The 18,541-nt window shown below is 50.1% G+C and overlaps 2 long non-coding RNA genes across 2 annotated transcripts; both read right to left on the reverse strand.

The window, feature by feature from the left end:
* Window positions 1-3,371: 3,371 nt before the first annotated feature.
* On the reverse strand, window positions 3,372-4,171 carry LOC135299882 (uncharacterized). The gene is made up of 3 exons (XR_010361726.1): window positions 4,045-4,171; window positions 3,745-3,934; window positions 3,372-3,482 (listed from the first exon to the last, which is right to left on the reverse strand). It is a non-coding gene; the product is annotated as an uncharacterized LOC135299882 (long non-coding RNA).
* Window positions 4,172-8,445: 4,274 nt separating this feature from the next.
* On the reverse strand, window positions 8,446-9,259 carry LOC135299883 (uncharacterized). The gene is made up of 3 exons (XR_010361727.1): window positions 9,133-9,259; window positions 8,833-9,022; window positions 8,446-8,570 (listed from the first exon to the last, which is right to left on the reverse strand). It is a non-coding gene; the product is annotated as an uncharacterized LOC135299883 (long non-coding RNA).
* Window positions 9,260-18,541: the final 9,282 nt, after the last annotated feature.

Below are 18,541 nucleotides of genomic sequence, written 5' to 3' on the forward strand. Positions count from 1 at the left end.
AGTTGAAGTGGGTGATAGCAACAAAACCTGCGGATTGCAAGAGGCTGCAAGTGGCCATGGGTGAGAGCCTTGCATTCAGAGGGGTTTCTCTGTTTCACCTTGGTCCCCTTTGCCCTAAGGTATTACAGTTGCAATGAGAGGCCCCTGGGCCTCCACAACTGCCCCCTTTTTGTTTTCAGGAATGAAGGCTTCTGCCATGGACTTTTGCAAGCATTGAGCAAAAATGGATAGAATAACCAAGACAATGAATACCAGAAACAAAGCCCACAAAACAGTCTTAACTAAAGGTGAAAGCCAGCCTTTCATGCCCCAGTCTTTCAAAAGTCCAGTGAGCCAGTCGTTGTTGTCTTTCATCTGGATCTTGTTGATTTGATCTGTGAGCAGCTGGCCGCTCTGGTATACTGAGTCCTTATGTGAGAAGAGGTTGACAAGCGTGGCCATGGGCAAGAAATTGTGGCTTGGCTGTGGAACCAGCCAGCTGAAGGCATGTGGCATAGTGAGGAGCATCCAGCTTCCTGCTGCAGTGGCAAGAAAGGACAGCATCCTTTGACTTTAGCTAATTTACTAGTGGGTGGAGGCTTGGGTGGCCTGAAAGTAAAGAGATAGGGAGATTGCAATGTGAAGCTTAAATTCTGGTCCCACTAAACTTTCTCTTCTGTAAGGCAAGGGTTTGAAGTCAGCTTATTAGAAGAATCAAATATCAAGGCTAGAATACAGTTTTTCCAATTGTTAAGCGGTATATCGCAGTTAGTGGTGTCTGAGCTCTCTTGGTGTTGGTCTGTGTGGTCCACACTGCTTAGGAGATCTTCTGCTGTCCTTCTTCTTCTTCTTTTCCAGGCTGCTGCTGTCTCTCTTAGGCTTTTGTTCTGTTTTTCTGATGGTGGCCCTGGTGTTTGCCTGGCCATTGGCAGAAGGGTTTGATGTTTTTTGCTGGGATCCGTCTTGGGCCTGCTGCTGTAGAGACACAAGCATATCCTCCCTCCCAAGTAATGAATGGGAAAGGGCCCATAATTTGTTTGGATTCAGGGTCTTTGATCAACACAGGTGGCTTTTCTTTTTATTGGGCTGCCAATTAAATATAAAATGCCTGATGACTGGGGGAGTTGTTCAAAAAGTTGAGCACATCAAGGGCCTTGGCCAGTCTCTCAATGGGAGATAATATGTGGACTCCCTGTCTCTGTTGATCAAGGATCCTTTGGATGGAAGAGTGGGCCCTCTAGACTATGGACTGTCCTGTGGCAGAGTGTGGTATGGCTGCGACATGTTTTGTAGCCCACTGGTCAGAAAATGGTTGGAATCAGTGGGAGGTATAAGCGGGACCATGATCAGTTTTAATTTCCTGTGGAACAGGGAAGGTGGAAAAGGCTAAAAAGTAACGTTTTATAGCATCTTTTGATTTTTCACCAGCATGGGCAGGGGCAGAAACCGCAGCGTTGTCGGTGTGGATTGAGACGGGGATGTATTTTAGTCTCCCAAAAGGGGCTTGGTGTGTGATGTGTGATTGCCCGATCTGGAGAGTCTTTAGTCCTCTTGGATTGAGTGCAGCTCTGACAGAAGCAAAGGCACGTTGCTGACAATTTGGGCAGGTGGCTGCCATGAATCTTGCCTGATCTTGGGTAATTTTAAAGATGCTGAGCGGTGCAGGAATGTTTTGATGGTAGAAGTGGTGGCGGATCCTAGCCTGTTCAGAAACATTCCGTAGGCAGGTTTGGAGAAGCATTGCTGAGGCATCTGCTCTAGCATTGCCTACTATAAATGCAGGAAGGGTGGTATGAGACCTTGTGTGCATGATATAGCGTGGGTGTTGTCTGTGGGACAAAAGAGAAATGAATGCTGAAAGCAAATGCTCTAGTTGGGGTTAGAAATGTCTTTGAAAATGGAATTTTCAGCCCGCTGCACTAGGCCATAGACATCTGCCGAATCAGTGATCAAAGGAAGAGGTTCTTTGAAAGTGGAGAAGGTCCTAAGGACTGCAGTCAATTCAGCAATTTGGGCAGGGTGAGGATGCCCTGGCTTGGCTTTTGTCTCTTGAGCAATGCGGAGCCAGGGCAGTGCAGAGCAGGGTGGGAAGCAGAGCCCGGAGCCTTTGGAGGCTGCAAGCCTTAAACATCAGCCCCTGCAGCAGCCCAGATGCAGGTGCCACAGTTGCCAAGGCTGTCAAGGCCTTGAGAGCGGGCAGGTGGATTTTGCATCCCTGTGGGCTGATGGCGGCTCTGGAGCCAGGAGTGGCTGTGGCTGCAGGAGGAAGGGTGGCTGAAAGTTTCCTGCCTTGCTTTGGTGGCATGGCTGCAGGGGCCAGTGCAGCGAGAGCCCCCTCTGTGCTGGTGAGAGCTCAGCTCTTGGGGACGCGGCTGTGCCCCAGCCCAGGAGCAGCAGCAGTGGCCAGCGGCAGCAGTGGTGTCAGTGGGACCCCCTGTGCACAGGGAGCCCCAGCCGCGGGGTGGCCGTGGCAGCAGCCCCAGGGAGCTCCAGCCCCGGGATCCCGGAACAAGTGGAAATCCCAACTGTGCAAACGCTGCCTGTGCCTCTTGGGTTTTCTTTGGTTGAGGGGATTTCGAGGTATGTTAAAAGTCTCTTTTTCTCTAACTTAGCTGTCGAAGGAAGAGTTGTGAAGTATGTGCTTCACTCTCTTAAGGTTGATTTTTATGTTTTGTCTAAAACATTTTTTGCTGGCCTGCTGAGGTTTGTTCAGCAGCTCAGCTTAAGGTACTCTTTTTGCCTCTTGGGTTGGTGTTATCTTTTATATTAAAACCTGCCTATACTATGTTTGCAAGAATGTTTTAATACCTATTACTTTAGTTAGATAGTGACTTTCTACTTGAAACCAATTTGTGAATGGTAATATCGTCTTTCATATGGATGCTAGGGAGAAGAAAGAGGAAGGACAGCGTACGCCCACATTTTTCTATCTATGTAGATAATACCAAACTCTTTCGTACAAGGTTCAAAACCTCTGTGTACAGTGCTCTAAATGTTTTGTGTTCACTTTGTGATTACTATTACTAGACTATCTAAATTGTTGTGACTTTTAATTCTTGACATAAAGGTGGTAACATGCTTTATGGGTTAAATTCAAAGGCACAGAGGTCTTTGGCTACATGCCAGGGTCTCCGAACCCCCTGCCAGGGATTTAAAGCCCCCTGGCTGGGGCTGGGATCATTTAGGATGGTGAGGGGGAGGTCCGGGGTTCTGACAGTGCCCAAAGGAATGAGAAGGAGAAGTGAAGTTTTATAAAGTATCATTATTTATTTGCTGATCATCGGCAAACACGAGGATTTACAGAACACCTTCCATTACAACAATCCTTATAACAACAACAACAACAATCTACTGCACATATTTGCATGGGATCCTATGGACTAACAATCTTCAAAACATATTTACAAAGAACTACTAACCAAAGAACATATTTACAAAAATATTCTAACTTTTCAAACATATATACACAGGTGTAATATGTACGGCCGTCATCTCCAGCAGTCCTGGAAGGAAGAAAGAAGCAAAGCTGGAGTCAGCTGCCAGCACTGGGCCCAGCTGGGCCCCAGGAGCTGGGACAGGGCTGGCAGGGCTGGTGTGGCCCCAGGCAAGTGCAGGGCAGGCCAGGGCTGGTGCTTGTGGCAGCACAATCCAGGCCCCCTGCGGGCAGCGTGTCCCTGAGCGGGGCCATCCAGCCCAGCCACAGCCTGGCGCCAGGGCAGCCACTGTGTCTGTGGGCAGGGCATGGGGAGCATCTGCCTGTCTTACTTGTGGGGCTCCATCTTCATCCAAGGACCATGGGCTCCTCCTCATCCTTCTCGTCCACTTCCATCTCCTCGATGTCATCCTCCACATCTACTTCCATCTCCTCAACCTGCTCTTCCACGTCCACCTCCATCATTTCTTCCTCATTCAGCACCATGTCCACTTCCATCGCCACCACAGTGTCTCTGGAAGTCTGCAAGAGACAGCACAATGTCACAGTGGGGTTCCTGTCCCACACCATCCATTGCCACGTGGCTGCAGCCTGCTCAAGCAGGCTGCCTCCTCCCTGGAATGGCACAGTACCTCCACTGGCGCAGCAGTGCTCATCCTGCTGGGGTTGGTGCTCCAGAGCAGGCAGCAGGAAAAGGCCAGGCAGCAGCAGCAACAGCTGAGTGCTGACGGGCAGAGCGCAGAGCGAGCGCCAACTGAGCGCTGGCAGCAGGCAGAGTGTCTGCTGTGGTGGTTTCCAGGTGCTGGACGTTCCACCTGGAACACTGTGGGAGCTGTGATGTCACAGAAGTTTCAGGGCCGCTCCACACTGGGAGGCGGGCATGGTGGAATGATGAAATCCTTGAATGGTTTGGCTTGGAAGGGACCCTAAGGATCATCTGGTTCCAAGCTGAGCAGCCTCCCAGCACAGCAGGTTGCTGCGGCCCCTGTCCAAGCTGGCCTTGGATGTTGGTGGGCATGGGGTATGCACAGCCTCTCTGCGCTGGTCCCTGTGTCAGGGACAAGCACCCTGACAGGAAAGAACTTCTTCCCATCATGGAATGGATTCCAGCTCTTGTAGTTTCGTCCCATTCCCCCTTGTTCTGTCACTTCAGTTGCTGACAAAGAGTCCTCTCGCACTTCCCTGTGGGTCAGGCTGTTCCTGCAGGGTCACACATGTGGCTGAAGCTGCAGGCAGGAGAGAGAGAAGCCAAGCTGCCAGAGCGAGGCAATGGGGAAAGTGACATGAGAGATGAGAGAAGAAAGAAAAAGTAGAGACATGCAAGGCATTGGGTTGGGTGGGCTGTGGCATTCATGCCTTTTATTAGAGGCCAGGTTCTCTGGTGCACTCAATGACTGTGTGATTGCGGCGTGTCCACAGTGAGCCCGTGTGAGCGACCTGCACTCCCAGGGGCTGGAGCACACTTGCTTCAAGTGCTGATGAATGAGGCCAGAGATGGGTCTTTGTGTGGAACTCCAAACGCTGTGCATTGCCATGAAGAGGGTCCAGGGCCAGAGAGAAAATGAGGCTGGGGTCTGAGGGTTTCATTCAGGGGGGAGAAGGGGTGAAGCCAGGACCAGCAGGGGAGAAGAGAGAGGAGAACATTCTCTGGAGAGTAGATCTAAGGAAAAAATGGCAGTTGAAGTGGGTGATAGCAACAAAACCTGCGGATTGCAAGAGGCTGCAAGTGGCCATGGGTGAGAGCCTTGCATTCAGAGGGGTTTCTCTGTTTCACCTTGGTCCCCTTTGCCCTAAGGTATTACAGTTCAATGGCAGGCCCCTGGGCCTCCACAAGTGCCCCCTTTTTGTTTTCAGGAATGAAGGCTTCTGCCATGGACTTTTGCATGCTTTGAGCAAAACTGGATAGAATAACCAAGACAATGAATACCAGAAACAAAGCCCACAAAACAGTCTTAACTAAAGGTGAAAGCCAGCCTTTCATGCCCCAGTCTTTCAAAAGTCCAGTGAGCCAGTCGTTGTTGTCTTTCGTCTGGATCTTGTTGATTTGATCTGTGAGCAGCTGGCCGCTCTGGTATACTGAGTCCTTATGTGAGAAGAGGTTGACAAGCGTGGCCATGGGCAAGAAATTGTGGCTTGGCTGTGGAACCAGCCAGCTGAAGGCATGTGGCATAGTGAGGAGCATCCAGCTTCCTGCTGCAGTGGCAAGAAAGGACAGCATCCTTTGACTTTAGCTAATTTAGTAGTGGGTGGAGGCTTGGGTGGCCTGAAAGTAAAGAGATAGGGAGATTGCAATGTGAAGCTTAAATTCTGGTCCCACTAAACTTTCTCTTCTGTAAGGCAAGGGTTTGAAGTCAGCTTATTAGAAGAATCAAATATCAAGGCTAGAATACAGTTTTTCCAATTGTTAAGCGGTATATCGCAGTTAGTGGTGTCTGAGCTCTCTTGGTGTTGGTCTGTGTGGTCCACACTGCTTAGGAGATCTTCTGCTGTCCTTCTTCTTCTTCTTTTCCAGGCTGCTGCTGTCTCTCTTAGGCTTTTGTTCTGTTTTTCTGATGGTGGCCCTGGTGTTTGCCTGGCCATTGGCAGAAGGGTTTGATGTTTTTTGCTGGGATCCGTCTTGGGCCTGCTGCTGTAGAGACACAAGCATATCCTCCCTCCCAAGTAATGAATGGGAAAGGGCCCATAATTTGTTTGGATTCAGGGTCTTTGATCAACACAGGTGGCTTTTCTTTTTATTGGGCTGCCAATTAAATATAAAATGCCTGATGACTGGGGGAGTTGTTCAAAAAGTTGAGCACATCAAGGGCCTTGGCCAGTCTCTCAATGGGAGATAATATGTGGACTCCCTGTCTCTGTTGATCAAGGATCCTTTGGATGGAAGAGTGGGCCCTCTAGACTATGGACTGTCCTGTGGCAGAGTGTGGTATGGCTGCGACATGTTTTGTAGCCCACTGGTCAGAAAATGGTTGGAATCAGTGCAAGGTATAAGCAGGACCATGATCAGTTTTAATTTCCTGTGGAACAAGGAAGGTGGAAAAGGCTAAAAAGTAACGTTTTAGAGCATCTTTTGATTTTTCACCAGCATGGGCAGGGGCAGAAACCGCAGCGTTGTCGGTGTGGATTGAGACGGGGATGTATTTTAGTCTCCCAAAAGGGGCTTGGTGTGTGATGTGTGATTGCCCGATCTGGAGAGTCTTTAGTCCTCTTGGATTGAGTGCAGCTCTGACAGAAGCAAAGGCACGTTGCTGACAATTTGGGCAGGTGGCTGCCATGAATCTTGCCTGATCTTGGGTAATTTTAAAGATGCTGAGCGGTGCAGGAATGTTTTGATGGTAGAAGTGGTGGCGGATCCTAGCCTGTTCAGAAACATTCCGTAGGCAGGTTTGGAGAAGCATTGCTGAGGCATCTGCTCTAGCATTGCCTACTATAAATGCAGGAAGGGTGGTATGAGACCTTGTGTGCATGATATAGCGTGGGTGTTGTCTGTGGGACAAAAGAGAAATGAATGCTGAAAGCAAATGCTCTAGTTGGGGTTAGAAATGTCTTTGAAAATGGAATTTTCAGCCCGCTGCACTAGGCCATAGACATCTGCCGAATCAGTGATCAAAGGAAGAGGTTCTTTGAAAGTGGAGAAGGTCCTAAGGACTGCAGTCAATTCAGCAATTTGGGCAGGGTGAGGATGCCCTGGCTTGGCTTTTGTCTCTTGAGCAATGCGGAGCCAGGGCAGTGCAGAGCAGGGTGGGAAGCAGAGCCCGGAGCCTTTGGAGGCTGCAAGCCTTAAACATCAGCCGCTGCAGCAGCCCAGATGCAGGTGCCACAGTTGCCAAGGCTGTCAAGGCCTTGAGAGCGGGCAGGTGGATTTTGCATCCCTGTGGGCTGATGGCGGCTCTGGAGCCAGGAGTGGCTGTGGCTGCAGCAGGAAGGGTGGCTGAAAGTTTCCTGCCTTGCTTTGGTGGCATGGCTGCAGGGGCCAGTGCAGCGAGAGCCCCCTCTGTGCTGGTGAGAGCTCAGCTCTTGGGGACGCGGCTGTGCCCCAGCCCAGGAGCAGCAGCAGTGGCCAGCGGCAGCAGTGGTGTCAGTGGGACCCCCTGTGCACAGGGAGCCCCAGCCGCGGGGTGGCCGTGGCAGCAGCCCCAGGGAGCTCCAGCCCCGGGATCCCGGAACAAGTGGAAATCCCAACTGTGCAAACGCTGCCTGTGCCTCTTGGGTTTTCTTTGGTTGAGGGGATTTCGAGGTATGTTAAAAGTCTCTTTTTCTCTAACTTAGCTGTCGAAGGAAGAGTTGTGAAGTATGTGCTTCACTCTCTTAAGGTTGATTTTTATGTTTTGTCTAAAACATTTTTTGCTGGCCTGCTGAGGTTTGTTCAGCAGCTCAGCTTAAGGTACTCTTTTTGCCTCTTGGGTTGGTGTTATCTTTTATATTAAAACCTGGCTATACTATGTTTGCAAGAATGTTTTAATACCTATTACTTTAGTTAGATAGTGACTTTGTACTTGAAACCAATTTGTGAATGGTAATATCGTCTTTCATATGGATGCTAGGGAGAAGAAAGAGGAAGGACAGCGTACGCCCACATTTTTCTATCTATGTAGATAATACCAAACTCTTTCGTACAAGGTTCAAAACCTCTGTGTACAGTGCTCTAAATGTTTTGTGTTCACTTTGTGATTACTATTACTAGACTATCTAAATTGTTGTGACTTTTAATTCTTGACATAAAGGTGGTAACATGCTTTATGGGTTAAATTCAAAGGCACAGAGGTCTTTGGCTACATGCCAGGGTCTCCGAACCCCCTGCCAGGGATTTAAAGCCCCCTGGCTGGGGCTGGGATCATTTAGGATGGTGAGGGGGAGGTCCGGGGTTCTGACAGTGCCCAAAGGAATGAGAAGGAGAAGTGAAGTTTTATAAAGTATCATTATTTATTTGCTGATCATCGGCAAACACGAGGATTTACAGAACACCTTCCATTACAACAATCCTTATAACAACAACAACAACAATCTACTGCACATATTTGCATGGGATCCTATGGACTAACAATCTTCAAAACATATTTACAAAGAACTACTAACCAAAGAACATATTTACAATAAAAAATCTAACTTTTCAAACACATCTACACTGCCGGAATATCTACAGCCATCATCTCCAGCAGTCCTGGAAGGAAGAAAGAAGCAAAGCTGGAGTCAGCTGCCAGCACTGGGCCCAGCTGGGCCCCAGGAGCTGGGACAGGGCTGGCAGGGCTGGTGTGGCCCCAGGCAAGTGCAGGGCAGGCCAGGGCTGGTGCTTGTGGCAGCACAATCCAGGCCCCCTGCGGGCAGCGTGTCCCTGAGCGGGGCCATCCAGCCCAGCCCCAGCCTGGCGCCAGGGCAGCCACTGTGTCTGTGGGCAGGGCATGGGGAGCATCTGCCTGTCTTACTTGTGGGGCTCCATCTTCATCCAAGGACCATGGGCTCCTCCTCATCCTTCTCGTCCACTTCCATCTCCTCGATGTCATCCTCCACATCTACTTCCATCTCCTCAACCTGCTCTTCCACGTCCACCTCCATCATTTCTTCCTCATTCAGCACCATGTCCACTTCCATCGCCACCACAGTGTCTCTGGAAGTCTGCAAGAGACAGCACAATGTCACAGTGGGGTTCCTGTCCCACACCATCCATTGCCACGTGGCTGCAGCCTGCTCAAGCAGGCTGCCCCCTCCCTGGAATGGCACAGTACCTCCACTGGCGCAGCAGTGCTCATCCTGCTGGGATTGGTGCTCCAGAGCAGGCAGCAGGAAAAGGCCAGGCAGCAGCAGCAACAGCTGAGTGCTGACGGGCAGAGCGCAGAGCGAGCGCCAACTGAGCGCTGGCAGCAGGCAGAGTGTCTGCTGTGGTGGTTTCCAGGTGCTGGACGTTCCACCTGGAACACTGTGGGAGCTGTGATGTCACAGAACTTTCAGGGCCGCTCCACACTGGGAGGCGGGCATGGTGGAATGATGAAATCCTTGAATGGTTTGGCTTGGAAGGGACCCTAAGGATCATCTGGTTCCAAGCTGAGCAGCCTCCCAGCACAGCAGGTTGCTGCGGCCCCTGTCCAAGCTGGCCTTGGATGTTGGTGGGCATGGGGTATGCACAGCCTCTCTGCGCTGGTCCCTGTGTCAGGGACAAGCACCCTGACAGGAAAGAACTTCTTCCCATCATGGAATGGATTCCAGCTCTTGTAGTTTCGTCCCATTCCCCCTTGTTCTGTCACTTCAGTTGCTGACAAAGAGTCCTCTCCCACTTCCCTGTGGGTCAGGCTGTTCCTGCAGTGTCACACATGTGGCTGAAGCTGCAGCCAGGAGAGAGAGAAGCCAAGCTGCCAGAGCGAGGCAATGGGGAAAGTGACATGAGAGATGAGAGAAGAAAGAAAAAGTAGAGACATGCAAGGCATTGGGTTGGGTGGGCTGTGGCATTCATGCCTTTTATTAGAGGCCAGGTTCTCTGGTGCACTCAATGACTGTGTGATTGCGGCGTGTCCACAGTGAGCCCGTGTGAGCGACCTGCACTCCCAGGGGCCGGAGCACACTTGCTTCAAGTGCTGATGAATGAGGCCAGAGACGGGTCTTTGTGTGGAACTCCAAATGCTGTGCATTGCCATGAAGAGGGTCCAGGGCCAGAGAGAAAATGAGGCTGGGGTCTGAGGGTTTCATTCAGGGGGGAGAAGGGGTGAAGCCAGGACCAGCAGGGGAGAAGAGAGAGGAGAACATTCTCTGGAGAGTAGATCTAAGGAAAAAATGGCAGTTGAAGTGGGTGATAGCAACAAAACCTGCGGATTGCAAGAGGCTGCAAGTGGCCATGGGTGAGAGCCTTGCATTCAGAGGGGTTTCTCTGTTTCACCTTGGTCCCCTTTGCCCTAAGGTATTACAGTTCAATGGCAGGCCCCTGGGCCTCCACAACTGCCCCCTTTTTGTTTTCAGGAATGAAGGCTTCTGCCATGGACTTTTGCATGCTTTGAGCAAAACTGGATAGAATAACCAAGACAATGAATACCAGAAACAAAGCCCACAAAACAGTCTTAACTAAAGGTGAAAGCCAGCCTTTCATGCCCCAGTCTTTCAAAAGTCCAGTGAGCCAGTCGTTGTTGTCTTTCGTCTGGATCTTGTTGATTTGATCTGTGAGCAGCTGGCCGCTCTGGTATACTGAGTCCTTATGTGAGAAGAGGTTGACAAGCGTGGCCATGGGCAAGAAATTGTGGCTTGGCTGTGGAACCAGCCAGCTGAAGGCATGTGGCATAGTGAGGAGCATCCAGCTTCCTGCTGCAGTGGCAAGAAAGGACAGCATCCTTTGACTTTAGCTAATTTACTAGTGGGTGGAGGCTTGGGTGGCCTGAAAGTAAAGAGATAGGGAGATTGCAATGTGAAGCTTAAATTCTGGTCCCACTAAACTTTCTCTTCTGTAAGGCAAGGGTTTGAAGTCAGCTTATTAGAAGAATCAAATATCAAGGCTAGAATACAGTTTTTCCAATTGTTAAGCGGTATATCGCAGTTAGTGGTGTCTGAGCTCTCTTGGTGTTGGTCTGTGTGGTCCACACTGCTTAGGAGATCTTCTGCTGTCCTTCTTCTTCTTCTTTTCCAGGCTGCTGCTGTCTCTCTTAGGCTTTTGTTCTGTTTTTCTGATGGTGGCCCTGGTGTTTGCCTGGCCATTGGCAGAAGGGTTTGATGTTTTTTGCTGGGATCCGTCTTGGGCCTGCTGCTGTAGAGACACAAGCATATCCTCCCTCCCAAGTAATGAATGGGAAAGGGCCCATAATTTGTTTGGATTCAGGGTCTTTGATCAACACAGGTGGCTTTTCTTTTTATTGGGCTGCCAATTAAATATAAAATGCCTGATGACTGGGGGAGTTGTTCAAAAAGTTGAGCACATCAAGGGCCTTGGCCAGTCTCTCAATGGGAGATAATATGTGGACTCCCTGTCTCTGTTGATCAAGGATCCTTTGGATGGAAGAGTGGGCCCTCTAGACTATGGACTGTCCTGTGGCAGAGTGTGGTATGGCTGCGACATGTTTTGTAGCCCACTGGTCAGAAAACGGTTGGAATCAGTGCAAGGTATAAGCAGGACCATGATCAGTTTTAATTTCCTGTGGAACAAGGAAGGTGGAAAAGGCTAAAAAGTAACGTTTTAGAGCATCTTTTGATTTTTCACCAGCATGGGCAGGGGCAGAAACCGCAGCGTTGTCGGTGTGGATTGAGACGGGGATGTATTTTAGTCTCCCAAAAGGGGCTTGGTGTGTGATGTGTGATTGCCCGATCTGGAGAGTCTTTAGTCCTCTTGGATTGAGTGCAGCTCTGACAGAAGCAAAGGCACGTTGCTGACAATTTGGGCAGGTGGCTGCCATGAATCTTGCCTGATCTTGGGTAATTTTAAAGATGCTGAGCGGTGCAGGAATGTTTTGATGGTAGAAGTGGTGGCGGATCCTAGCCTGTTCAGAAACATTCCGTAGGCAGGTTTGGAGAAGCATTGCTGAGGCATCTGCTCTAGCATTGCCTACTATAAATGCAGGAAGGGTGGTATGAGACCTTGTGTGCATGATATAGCGTGGGTGTTGTCTGTGGGACAAAAGAGAAATGAATGCTGAAAGCAAATGCTCTAGTTGGGGTTAGAAATGTCTTTGAAAATGGAATTTTCAGCCCGCTGCACTAGGCCATAGACATCTGCCGAATCAGTGATCAAAGGAAGAGGTTCTTTGAAAGTGGAGAAGGTCCTAAGGACTGCAGTCAATTCAGCAATTTGGGCAGGGTGAGGATGCCCTGGCTTGGCTTTTGTCTCTTGAGCAATGCGGAGCCAGGGCAGTGCAGAGCAGGGTGGGAAGCAGAGCCCGGAGCCTTTGGAGGCTGCAAGCCTTAAACATCAGCCGCTGCAGCAGCCCAGATGCAGGTGCCACAGTTGCCAAGGCTGTCAAGGCCTTGAGAGCGGGCAGGTGGATTTTGCATCCCTGTGGGCTGATGGCGGCTCTGGAGCCAGGAGTGTCTGTGGCTGCAGCAGGAAGGGTGGCTGAAAGTTTCCTGCCTTGCTTTGGTGGCATGGCTGCAGGGGCCAGTGCAGCGAGAGCCCCCTCTGTGCTGGTGAGAGCTCAGCTCTTGGGGACGCGGCTGTGCCCCAGCCCAGGAGCAGCAGCAGTGGCCAGCGGCAGCAGTGGTGTCAGTGGGACCCCCTGTGCACAGGGACCCCCAGCCACGGGGTGGCCGTGGCAGCAGCCCCAGGGAGCTCCAGCCCCGGGATCCCGGAACAAGTGGAAATCCCAACTGTGCAAACGCTGCCTGTGCCTCTTGGGTTTTCTTTGGTTGAGGGGATTTCGAGGTATGTTAAAAGTCTCTTTTTCTCTAACTTAGCTGTCGAAGGAAGAGTTGTGAAGTATGTGGTTCACTCTCTTAAGGTTGATTTTTATGTTTTGTCTAAAACATTTTTTGCTGGCCTGCTGAGGTTTGTTCAGCAGCTCAGCTTAAGGTACTCTTTTTGCCTCTTGGGTTGGTGTTATCTTTTATATTAAAACCTGCCTATACTATGTTTGCAAGAATGTTTTAATACCTATTACTTTAGTTAGATAGTGACTTTCTACTTGAAACCAATTTGTGAATGGTAATATCGTCTTTCATATGGATGCTAGGGAGAAGAAAGAGGAAGGACAGGGTACGCCCACATTTTTCTATCTATGTAGATAATACCAAACTCTTTCGTACAAGGTTCAAAACCTCTGTGTACAGTGCTCTAAATGTTTTGTGTTCACTTTGTGATTACTATTACTAGACTATCTAAATTGTTGTGACTTTTAATTCTTGACATAAAGGTGGTAACATGCTTTATGGGTTAAATTCAAAGGCACAGAGGTCTTTGGCTACATGCCAGGGTCTCCGAACCCCCTGCCAGGGATTTAAAGCCCCCTGGCTGGGGCTGGGATCATTTAGGATGGTGAGGGGGAGGTCCGGGGTTCTGACAGTGCCCAAAGGAATGAGAAGGAGAAGTGAAGTTTTATAAAGTATCATTATTTATTTGCTGATCATCGGCAAACACGAGGATTTACAGAACACCTTCCATTACAACAATCCTTATAACAACAACAACAACAATCTACTGCACATATTTGCATGGGATCCTATGGACTAACAATCTTCAAAACATATTTACAAAGAACTACTAACCAAAGAACATATTTACAAAAATATTCTAACTTTTCAAACATATATACACAGGTGTAATATGTACGGCCGTCATCTCCAGCAGTCCTGGAAGGAAGAAAGAAGCAAAGCCGGAGTCAGCTGCCAGCACTGGGCCCAGCTGGGCCCCAGGAGCTGGGACAGGGCTGGCAGGGCTGGTGTGGCCCCAGGCAAGTGCAGGGCAGGCCAGGGCTGGTGCTTGTGGCAGCACAATCCAGGCCCCCTGCGGGCAGCGTGTCCCTGAGCGGGGCCATCCAGCCCAGCCCCAGCCTGGCGCCAGGGCAGCCACTGTGTCTGTGGGCAGGGCATGGGGAGCATCTGCCTGTCTTACTTGTGGGGCTCCATCTTCATCCAAGGACCATGGGCTCCTCCTCATCCTTCTCGTCCACTTCCATCTCCTCGATGTCATCCTCCACATCTACTTCCATCTCCTCAACCTGCTCTTCCACGTCCACCTCCATCATTTCTTCCTCATTCAGCACCATGTCTACTTCCATCGCCACCACAGTGTCTCTGGAAGTCTGCAAGAGACAGCACAATGTCACAGTGGGGTTCCTGTCCCACACCATCCATTGCCACGTGGCTGCAGCCTGCTCAAGCAGGCTGCCCCCTCCCTGGAATGGCACAGTACCTCCACTGGCGCAGCAGTGCTCATCCTGCTGGGATTGGTGCTCCAGAGCAGGCAGCAGGAAAAGGCCAGGCAGCAGCAGCAACAGCTGAGTGCTGACGGGCAGAGCGCAGAGCGAGCGCCAACTGAGCGCTGGCAGCAGGCAGAGTGTCTGCTGTGGTGGTTTCCAGGTGCTGGACGTTCCACCTGGAACACTGTGGGAGCTGTGATGTCACAGAACTTTCAGGGCCGCTCCACACTGGGAGGTGGGCATGGTGGAATGATGAAATCCTTGAATGGTTTGGCTTGGAAGGGACCCTAAGGATCATCTGGTTCCAAGCTGAGCAGCCTCCCAGCACAGCAGGTTGCTGCGGCCCCTGTCCAAGCTGGCCTTGGATGTTGGTGGGCATGGGGTATGCACAGCCTCTCTGCGCTGGTCCCTGTGTCAGGGACAAGCACCCTGACAGGAAAGAACTTCTTCCCATCATGGAATGGATTCCAGCTCTTGTAGTTTCGTCCCATTCCCCCTTGTTCTGTCACTTCAGTTGCTGACAAAGAGTCCTCTCCCACTTCCCTGTGGGTCAGGCTGTTCCTGCAGGGTCACACATGTGGCTGAAGCTGCAGGCAGGAGAGAGAGAAGCCAAGCTGCCAGAGCGAGGCAATGGGGAAAGTGACATGAGAGATGAGAGAAGAAAGAAAAAGTAGAGACATGCAAGGCATTGGGTTGGGTGGGCTGTGGCATTCATGCCTTTTATTAGAGGCCAGGTTCTCTGGTGCACTCAATGACTGTGTGATTGCGGCGTGTCCACAGTGAGCCCGTGTGAGCGACCTGCACTCCCAGAGGCCGGAGCACACTTGCTTCAAGTGCTGATGAATGAGGCCAGAGATGGGTCTTTGTGTGGAACTCCAAACGCTGTGCATTGCCATGAAGAGGGTCCAGGGCCAGAGAGAAAATGAGGCTGGGGTCTGAGGGTTTCATTCAGGGGGGAGAAGGGGTGAAGCCAGGACCAGCAGGGGAGAAGAGAGAGGAGAACATTCTCTGGAGAGTAGATCTAAGGAAAAAATGGCAGTTGAAGTGGGTGATAGCAACAAAACCTGCGGATTGCAAGAGGCTGCAAGTGGCCATGGGTGAGAGCCTTGCATTCAGAGGGGTTTCTCTGTTTCACCTTGGTCCCCTTTGCCCTAAGGTATTACAGTTCAATGGCAGGCCCCTGGGCCTCCACAACTGCCCCCTTTTTGTTTTCAGGAATGAAGGCTTCTGCCATGGACTTTTGCATGCTTTGAGCAAAACTGGATAGAATAACCAAGACAATGAATACCAGAAACAAAGCCCACAAAACAGTCTTAACTAAAGGTGAAAGCCAGCCTTTCATGCCCCAGTCTTTCAAAAGTCCAGTGAGCCAGTCGTTGTTGTCTTTCGTCTGGATCTTGTTGATTTGATCTGTGAGCAGCTGGCCGCTCTGGTATACTGAGTCCTTATGTGAGAAGAGGTTGACAAGCGTGGCCATGGGCAAGAAATTGTGGCTTGGCTGTGGAACCAGCCAGCTGAAGGCATGTGGCATAGTGAGGAGCATCCAGCTTCCTGCTGCAGTGGCAAGAAAGGACAGCATCCTTTGACTTTAGCTAATTTAGTAGTGGGTGGAGGCTTGGGTGGCCTGAAAGTAAAGAGATAGGGAGATTGCAATGTGAAGCTTAAATTCTGGTCCCACTAAACTTTCTCTTCTGTAAGGCAAGGGTTTGAAGTCAGCTTATGAGAAGAATCAAATATCAAGGCTAGAATACAGTTTTTCCAATTGTTAAGCGGTATATCGCAGTTAGTGGTGTCTGAGCTCTCTTGGTGTTGGTCTGTGTGGTCCACACTGCTTAGGAGATCTTCTGCTGTCCTTCTTCTTCTTCTTTTCCAGGCTGCTGCTGTCTCTCTTAGGCTTTTGTTCTGTTTTTCTGATGGTGGCCCTGGTGTTTGCCTGGCCATTGGCAGAAGGGTTTGATGTTTTTTGCTGGGATCCGTCTTGGGCCTGCTGCTGTAGAGACACAAGCATATCCTCCCTCCCAAGTAATGAATGGGAAAGGGCCCATAATTTGTTTGGATTCAGGGTCTTTGATCAACACAGGTGGCTTTTCTTTTTATTGGGCTGCCAATTAAATATAAAATGCCTGATGACTGGGGGAGTTGTTCAAAAAGTTGAGCACATCAAGGGCCTTGGCCAGTCTCTCAATGGGAGATAATATGTGGACTCCCTGTCTCTGTTGATCAAGGATCCTTTGGATGGAAGAGTGGGCCCTCTAGACTATGGACTGTCCTGTGGCAGAGTGTGGTATGGCTGCGACATGTTTTGTAGCCCACTGGTCAGAAAATGGTTGGAATCAGTGCAAGGTATAAGCAGGACCATGATCAGTTTTAATTTCCTGTGGAACAAGGAAGGTGGAAAAGGCTAAAAAGTAACGTTTTAGAGCATCTTTTGATTTTTCACCAGCATGGGCAGGGGCAGAAACCGCAGCGTTGTCGGTGTGGATTGAGACGGGGATGTATTTTAGTCTCCCAAAAGGGGCTTGGTGTGTGATGTGTGATTGCCCGATCTGGAGAGTCTTTAGTCCTCTTGGATTGAGTGCAGCTCTGACAGAAGCAAAGGCACGTTGCTGACAATTTGGGCAGGTGGCTGCCATGAATCTTGCCTGATCTTGGGTAATTTTAAAGATGCTGAGCGGTGCAGGAATGTTTTGATGGTAGAAGTGGTGGCGGATCCTAGCCTGTTCAGAAACATTCCGTAGGCAGGTTTGGAGAAGCATTGCTGAGGCATCTGCTCTAGCATTGCCTACTATAAATGCAGGAAGGGTGGTATGAGACCTTGTGTGCATGATATAGCGTGGGTGTTGTCTGTGGGACAAAAGAGAAATGAATGCTGAAAGCAAATGCTCTAGTTGGGGTTAGAAATGTCTTTGAAAATGGAATTTTCAGCCCGCTGCACTAGGCCATAGACATCTGCCGAATCAGTGATCAAAGGAAGAGGTTCTTTGAAAGTGGAGAAGGTCCTAAGGACTGCAGTCAATTCAGCAATTTGGGCAGGGTGAGGATGCCCTGGCTTGGCTTTTGTCTCTTGAGCAATGCGGAGCCAGGGCAGTGCAGAGCAGGGTGGGAAGCAGAGCCCGGAGCCTTTGGAGGCTGCAAGCCTTAAACATCAGCCGCTGCAGCAGCCCAGATGCAGGTGCCACAGTTGCCAAGGCTGTCAAGGCCTTGAGAGCGGGCAGGTGGATTTTGCATCCCTGTGGGCTGATGGCGGCTCTGGAGCCAGGAGTGGCTGTGGCTGCAGCAGGAAGGGTGGCTGAAAGTTTCCTGCCTTGCTTTGGTGGCATGGCTGCAGGGGCCAGTGCAGCGAGAGCCCCCTCTGTGCTGGTGAGAGCTCAGCTCTTGGGGACGCGGCTGTGCCCCAGCCCAGGAGCAGCAGCAGTGGCCAGCGGCAGCAGTGGTGTCAGTGGGACCCCCTGTGCACAGGGACCCCCAGCCGCGGGGTGGCCGTGGCAGCAGCCCCAGGGAGCTCCAGCCCCGGGATCCCGGAACAAGTGGAAATCCCAACTGTGCAAACGCTGCCTGTGCCTCTTGGGTTTTCTTTGGTTGAGGGGATTTCGAGGTATGTTAAAAGTCTCTTTTTCTCTAACTTAGCTGTCGAAGGAAGAGTTGTGAAGTATGTGGTTCACTCTCTTAAGGTTGATTTTTATGTTTTGTCTAAAACATTTTTTGCTGGCCTGCTGAGGTTTGTTCAGCAGCTCAGCTTAAGGTACTCTTTTTGCCTCTTGGGTTGGTGTTATCTTTTATATTAAAACCTGCCTATACTATGTTTGCAAGAATGTTTTAATACCTATTACTTTAGTTAGATAGTGACTTTCTACTTGAAACCAATTTGTGAATGGTAATATCGTCTTTCATATGGATGCTAGGGAGAAGAAAGAGGAAGGACAGGGTACGCCCACATTTTTCTATCTATGTAGATAATACCAAACTCTTTCGTACAAGGTTCAAAACCTCTGTGTACAGTGCTCTAAATGTTTTCCGTTCACTTTGTGATTACTATTACTAGACTATCTAAATTGTTGTGACTTCTAATTCTTGACATAAAGGTGGTAACATGCTTTATGGGTTAAATTCAAAGGCACAGAGGTCTTTGGCTACATGCCAGGGTCTCCGAACCCCCTGCCAGGGATTTAAAGCCCCCTGGCTGGGGCTGGGATCATTTAGGATGGTCAGGGGGAGGTCCGGGGTTCTGACAGTGCCCAAAGGAATGAGAAGGAGAAGTGAAGTTTTATAAAGTATCATTATTTATTTGCTGATCATCGGCAAACACGAGGATTTA

Source organism: Passer domesticus, chromosome 4 (genome assembly GCF_036417665.1).
Source record: "Passer domesticus isolate bPasDom1 chromosome 4, bPasDom1.hap1, whole genome shotgun sequence".
Lineage (NCBI taxonomy): Eukaryota > Metazoa > Chordata > Aves > Passeriformes > Passeridae > Passer > Passer domesticus.